Source organism: Coregonus clupeaformis, chromosome 8 (assembly GCF_020615455.1).
Source record: "Coregonus clupeaformis isolate EN_2021a chromosome 8, ASM2061545v1, whole genome shotgun sequence".
Taxonomy (NCBI): domain Eukaryota; kingdom Metazoa; phylum Chordata; class Actinopteri; order Salmoniformes; family Salmonidae; genus Coregonus; species Coregonus clupeaformis.
In genome coordinates, this window is record NC_059199.1 from 4,148,325 (window position 1) to 4,155,824 (window position 7,500).

At 47.1% G+C, this 7,500-nt stretch overlaps 1 protein-coding gene and 1 long non-coding RNA gene across 2 annotated transcripts in view; one reads left to right on the forward strand and one right to left on the reverse strand.

Moving 5' to 3' along the window:
• LOC121571010 (sodium/hydrogen exchanger 9B2-like) overlaps positions 1-7,500 on the reverse strand; it is a 148,332-nt gene that overhangs the window by 5,260 nt on the left and 135,572 nt on the right. The gene's annotated exons all lie outside the window — the stretch shown is intronic.
• Positions 1,873-2,506, forward strand: LOC123491355. Its single transcript, XR_006661294.1, has 3 exons — positions 1,873-1,893; positions 2,330-2,400; positions 2,478-2,506. It is a non-coding gene; the product is annotated as an uncharacterized LOC123491355 (long non-coding RNA).

The window sequence follows — 7,500 nt, forward strand, 5'->3', positions numbered from 1 at the left end:
TCTTTTTGGACCTAGACTTGGCACTCCGATACCGCTTGCCGTGCGGTAGCAGAGAGAACAGTCTATGACTAGGGTGGATGGAGTCTTTGACAATTTTGAGGGCCTTCCTCTGACACCGCCTTGTATAGAGGTCCTGGATGGCAGGAAGCTTGGCCCCAGTGATGTACTGGGCCGTACGCATTACCCTCTGTAGTGCCTTGCGGTCGGAGGCCGAGCAGTTGCCATACCAGGTGGTGATGAAACAGGTCAGGATGCTCTCGATGGTGCAGCGGTATAACTTTTTGAAGATCTGAGGACCCATGCCAAATCTTTTCAGTCTCCTGAGGGGGAATAGGCTTTGTCGTGCCCTCTTCACGACTGTCTTGGTGTGTTTGGACCATGATAGTTCGTTGGAGATGTGGACACCAAGGAACTTGAAGCTCTCAACCTGTTCCACTACAGCCCCGTCGATGAGAATGGGGGCATGCTCGATCCAGGTGCACCTTGTGCTGGGGACAAAAAGCCACTCTAAAATGTCCCACAACACAACGCCACAGAGGTCTCAAGTTTTGAGGGAGCGTGCAATTGGCATGCTGACTGCAGGAATGTCCACCAGAGCGGTTGCCAGAGAATTGAAAGTTAATTTCTCTACCATAAGCTGTCTCCAACGTTGTTTTAGAGAATTTGGCAGTGCGTCCAACCGGCCTCCCAACCACAGACTACATGTAACCACGCCAGCCCAGGACCTCCACATCCGGCTTCTTCACCTGCTGGATTGTCTGACGGGGGCGTGCTGGGCCTGGCTTCCCAGTACGCCCCTGCCCAGTCATGTAAAATCCATAGATTAGGGCCTAATACATTTATTTCAATTGACTGATTTCCTTATATGAACTGTAACTTAGTAAAATCTTTGAAATCGTTGCATGTTGCATTTATATTTTTGTTTAGTGTATATATGATGTTAAATACATACAGTATTTAACAGACCCCTTGACTTCAACATTTTACTACATTACAGCCTTATTATAAAATTGATTAAATTGTTTTTTTCCCTCATCAATCTACACACAATACCCCATAATGACAAAGCAAAGACAGTTTTTTAGTAATTTTTGCAAATGTATACAAAATAAAAAACGGAAATATCACATTTACATAAGTATTCAGACCCTTTACTCAGTACTTTGTTGAAGCACCTTTGGAAGCGATTACAGCCTTGAGTCTTCTTGGGTATGACGCTACAAACTTGGCACACCTGTATTTGGGGAGTTTCTCCCATTCTTCTCTGCAGATCCTCTCAAGCTCTGTCAGGTTGGATGGAGAGCGTCGCTGCACGGCTATTTTCAGGTCTTTCCAGAGATGTTAGATCGGATTCAAGTCTGGACTCAAGGCTGTAATCGCTGCCAAAGGTGCTTCAACAAAGTACTGAGTAAAGGGTCTGAATACTTATGTACATTTGATATTTCCGTTTTGTATTTTTAATACATTTGCTAAAATGTCTAAAAACCTGTTTTTGCTTAGTCATTATGGGGTATTGTGTTGAGATTGATGAGGGGAAAAAACAATTTAATCCATTTTAGAATAAGGCTGTAACGTAACAAAATGTGGATAAAGTCAAGGGGTCTGAATACTTTTCGAATGCACTGTATGACGTTAAATATATATGATAAATACACATGATATTAAATATATATGATGTTAAATACATATAATATTGAATATAGATGTTAAATATATATGATGTTAAATATATATGATAAATACATATGACGTTAAATACATGTGATGTTAAATATATAGTATACAATGAGAAGCTGTGATGATGACGATGATGATGTTGTCTCAGGTGATGATAACCTGTCGGCCTACACCAGCCCTCTACTGGTTGATCTAATAGAATCAGCCATCAAACAGGTAGCTTTCAATTGTGTATATTCTACTAAATATGCTCTACCTTTGTGTGTGTGTATCATATGTACAGTGTGTATAACGTATAACGTCCTCCTGTGTGTGTGTGTGTGTGTGTGTCTCTGTGTGTGTGTGTGTGTGTGTGTGTGTCTCTGTGTGTGTGTGTGTGTGTCTGTGTGTGTGTGTGTGTGTGTGTGTGTCTGTGTCTGTGTCTGTGTCTGTGTCTGTGTCTGTGTCTGTGTCTGTGTCTGTGTCTGTCTGTCTGTGTCTGTGTCTGTGTCTGTGTCTGTGTCTGTGTCTGTGTCTGTGTCTGTGTCTGTGTCTGTGTGTGTGTGTGTGTGTGTCTGTGTGTGTGTCTGTGTGTGTGTCTGTGTGTGTGTGTGTGTGTGTGTGTGTGTGTGTGTGTGTGTGTGTGTATATACGTGTACACACTCACACACAGGTTGAGCACCCTAAACACGCAGGCCAGTCCATCTACAGCCGGGCCGAGAGAGAGGGAGGCAGCTGGAAGATGTGAGTAACTCTTATCTTTTAATTCTTCTTGTCTTTATCATATGGACTCTCTATTTCTCTCCCCGTCTCTCCTCCAGTATTAAGCCGTTGTACCTGAACAGTGGGGTGTATACAGTGGGGGAAAAAAGTATTTAGTCAGCCACCAATTGTGCAAGTTCTCCCACTTAAAAAGATGAGAGAGGCCTGTAATTTTCATCATAGGTACACGTCAACTATGACAGACAAAATGAGGAAAAAAAATCCAGAAAATCACATTGTAGGATTTGTAATGAATTTATTTGCAAATTATGGTGGAAAATAAGTATTTGGTCAATAACAAAAGTTTCTCAATACTTTGTTATATACCCTTTGTTGGCAATGACACAGGTCAAACGTTTTCTGTAAGTCTTCACAAGGTTTTCATACACTGTTGCTGGTATTTTGGCCCATTCCTCCATGCAGATCTCCTCTAGAGCAGTGATGTTTTGGGGCTGACGCTGGGCAACACAGACTTTCAACTCCCTCTAAAGATTTTCTATGGGGTTGAGATCTGGAGACTGGCTAGGCCACTCCAGGACCTTGAAATGCTTCTTACGAGCCACTCCTTCGTTGCCCGGGCAGTGTGTTTGGGATCATTGTCATGCTGAAAGACCCAGCCACGTTTCATCTTCAATGCCCTTGCTGATGGAAGGAGGTTTTCACTCAAAATCTCACAATACATGGCCCCATTCATTCTTTCCTATACACGGATCAGTCGTCCTGGTCCCTTTGCAGAAAAACAGCCCCAAAGCATGATGTTTCCACCCCCATGCTTCACAGTAGGTATGGTGTTCTTTGGATGCAACTCAGCATTCTTTGTCCTCCAAACACGACGAGTTGAGTTTTGACCAAAAAGTTCTATTTTGGTTTCATCTGACCATATGACATTCTCCCCAATCCTCTTCTGGATCATCCAAATGCACTCTAGCAAACTTCAGACGGGCCTGGACATGTACTGGCTTAAGCAGGGGGACACGTCTTACACTGCAGGATTTGAGTCCCTGGCGGCGTAGTGTGTTACTGATGGTAGGCTTTGTTACTTTGGTCCCAGCTCTCTGCAGGTCATTCACTAGGTCCCCCCGTGTGGTTCTGGGATTTTTGCTCACCGTTCTTGTGATCATTTTGACCCCACTGGGTGAGATCTTGCGTGGAGCCCCAGATCGAGGGAGATTATCAGTGGTATTGTATGTCTTCCATTTCCTAATAATTGCTCCCCACAGTTGATTTCTTCAAACCAAGCTGCTTACCTATTGCAGATTCAGTCTTCCCAGCCTGGTGCAGGTCTACAATTTTGTTTCTGGTGTCCTTTGACAGCTCTTTGGTCTTGGCCATAGTGGAGTTTGGAGTGTGACTGTTTGAGGTTGTGGACAGGTGTCTTTTATACTGATAACAAGTTCAAACAGGTGCCATTAATACAGGTAACGAGTGGAGGACAGAGGAGCCTCTTAAAGAAGAAGTTACAGGTCTGTGAGAGCCAGAAATCTTGCTTGTTTGTAGGTGACCAAATACTTATTTTCCACCATAATTTGCAAATAAATTCATAAAAAATCCTACAATGTGATTTTCTGGAATTTTTTTTCTCAATTTGTCTGTCATAGTTGACGTGTACCTATGATGAAAATTACAGGCCTCTCTCATCTTTTTAAGTGGGAGAACTTGGACCATTGGTGGCTGACTAAATACTTTTCCCCCCCACTGTAGTTGATACTAACTCCCCGTCTCCCCGTCTCCCGCCCCTCCCCGTCTCCCGCCCCTCCCCGTCTCCCCATCTCCCGCCCCTCCCCGTCTCCCGCCCCTCCCCGTCTCCCTCTCGCCCCTCCCCTCTCCGCCCCTCCCCATCTCCCGCCCCTCCCGTCTCCCGCCTCCCCGTCTCCCGTCTCCCGCCTCCCGTCTCCCCGTCTCCCCGTCTCCCCGTCTCTCCTCTCTCCTCTAGTATTAAGCCGTTGTACCTGAACAGTGGGGCGTATAGTTTCACAGCCTTTGGAGGAGTTCCTGCTATGGAGTTACGCTTCAACGAGGTACAACCCCTCCTCACACCCCTCTCTCTACTCTCTAAACTCACCCCTCTCTCTACTCTCTAAACTCACCCCTCTCTCTACCCCTTCTCTCACCCCTCTCTCTACCTCTCCTCTAAACTCACCCCTCTCTCTACCTCTCCTCTAAACTCACCCCTCTCTCTCTAAACTCACCCCTCTCTCTACCCCTTCTCTCACCCCTCTCTCTACCTCTCTTCTAAACTCACCCCTCTCTCTACCTCTTGTTGTGGAAATTCACCACTAAGGACTCAAACTCAACGTAAATGAATCAATCTTTATTATCACGGCCGGAGAGGTTCACAAACTCAATCCAAGCTTGATGAAAACTCTGAAAAGGGCCTTCCCTCTCAGTCCTTATATACTGCTACACAAACAAGTCATATAAGCATGATTTACATTATTCATTATTCATTATTCATTATTAATGTTGGTTCCTGCATGTGACTGACTGATACCTCACAAGGCTTCTTCTCTCAAAGCTGAGACCTTGAAACTGAGATACTCCTTTTGGTTCACAGAGCAATGTTCTGGGCGTACAGCCAAATTTCTTATACAGTGATAGTGAGGATTCCTCCCATGCACGATCAATCAGTCACTTGCATGAACCCAACCGAGTTGGTTATTAGAAAAGCAGCATTTATGCTAAACATACGATCTGTGTACGATTTGATACACATAAACATTTCCTTCATACTCTCCTTTAAACTCACCCCTCTCTCTACCTTTCCTCTACTCACCCCTCTCTCTACATCTCCTCTACTCACCCCTCTCTCTACCTCTCCTCTACTCACCCCTCTCTCTATCTCTCCTCTACTCACCCCTCTCTCTACCTCTCCTCAAACGTCACCCCTCTCTCTACCTCTCCTCAAAAGTCACCCCTCTCTCTACCTCTCCTCAAAAGTCACCCCTCTCTCTACCTCTCCTCTAAACTCACCCCTCTCTACCTTTCCTCTACTCACCCCTCTCTCTACCTTTCCTCTACTCATCCCTCTCTCTACCTCTCCTTTAAACTCACCCCTCTCTCTACCTCTCCTCTAAACTCACCCCTCTCCTCTAAACTCACCCCTCTCTCTACCTTTCCTCTACTCATCCCTCTCTCTACCTCTCCTCTAAACTCACCCCTCTCCTCTAAACTCACCCCTCTCTCTACCTCTCCTCTACTCACCCCTCTCTCTACCTCTCCTCTAAACGAACCCCTCTCCTCTAAACTCACCCCTCTCTCTACCTCTCCTCTACTCACCCCTCTCCTCTAAACTCACCCCTCTCTCTACCTCTCCTCTAAACTCACCCCTCTCTCTACCTCTCCTCTAAACTCACCCCTCTCTCTACCTCTCCTCAAAAGTCACCCCTCTCTCTACCTCTCCTCAAAAGTCACCCCTCTCTCTACCTCTCCTCTAAACTCACCCCTCTCTCTACATCTCATCTAAACTCACCCCTCTCTCTACCTCTCCTCTAAACTCACCCCTCTCTCTACCTTTCCTCTACTCACCCCTCTCTCTACCTCTCCTCTACTCACCCCTCTCTCTACCTCTCCTCTAAACTCACCCCTCTCTCTACCTCTCCTCTAAACTCACCCCTCTCTCTACCTCTCCTCTAAACTCACCCCTCTCTCTACCTCTCCTCTACTCACCCCTCTCTCTACCTCTCCTCTAAACGAACCCCTCTCCTCTAAACTCACCCCTCTCTCTACCTCTCCTCTACTCACCCCTCTCCTCTAAACTCATCCCTCTCTCTACCTCTCCTCTACTCACCCCTCTCTCTACCTCTCCTCAAAAGTCACCCCTCTCTCTACCTCTCCTCTAAACTCACCCCTCTCTCTACCTCTCCTCAAAAGTCACCCCTCTCTCTACCTTTCCTCTAAACTCATCCCTCTCTCTACCTCTCCTCTACTCACCCCTCTCTCTACCTCTCCTCTAAACGAACCCCTCTCCTCTAAACTCACCCCTCTCTCTACCTCTCCTCTACTCACCCCTCTCCTCTAAACTCACCCCTCTCTCTACCTCTCCTCTAAACTCACCCCTCTCTCTACCTCTCCTCTAAACTCACCCCTCTCTCTACCTTTCCTCTACTCACCCCTCTCTCTACCTCTCCTCAAAAGTCACCCCTCTCTCTACCTCTCCTCTACTCACCCCTCTCTCTACATCTCCTCAAAAGTCACCCCTCTCTCTACCTCTCCTCTAAACTCACCCCTCTCTCTACATCTCATCTAAACTCACCCCTCTCTCTACCTTTCCTCTACTCACCCCTCTCTCTACCTCTCCTCTAAACTCACCCCTCTCTCTACATCTCATCTAAACTCACCCCTCTCTCTACCTTTCCTCTACTCACCCCTCTCTCTACCTCTCCTCTAAACTCACCCCTCTCTCTACCTCTCCTCTAAACTCACCCCTCTCTCTACCTCTCCTCTACTCACCCCTCTCTCTACTTCTCCTCTAAACTCACCCCTCTCCTCTAAACTCACCCCTCTCTCTACCTCTCCTCTACTCACCCCTCTATCTACATCTCCTCTAAACTCACCCCTCTCCTCTAAACTCACCCCTCTCTCTACCTCTCCTCTACTCACCCCTCTCTCTACCTCTCCTCTACTCACCCCTCTCTCTACCTCTCCTCTACTCACCCCTCTCTCTACCTCTCCTCTACTCACCCCTCTCTCTACCTCTCCTCTACTCACCCCTCTCTCTACCTCTCCTCTACTCACCCCTCTCTCTACCTCTCCTCTACTCACCCTCTCTACCTCTCTCTACTCACCCCTCTCTCTACCTCTCCTCTACTCCCCCCTCTCTCTACCTCTCCTCTACTCACCCCTCTCTCTACCTCTCCTCTACTCACCCCTCTCTCTACCTCTCCTCTAAACTCACCCCTCTCTCTACCTCTCCTCTACTCACCCCTCTCTCTACCTCTCCTCTACTCACCCCTCTCTCTACCTCTCCTCTAAACTCACCCCTCTCTCTACCTCTCCTCTACTCACCCCTCTCTCTACCTCTCCTCTAAACTCACCCCTCTCCTCTAAACTCACCCCTCTCCTCTACTCACCCCTCTCTCTACC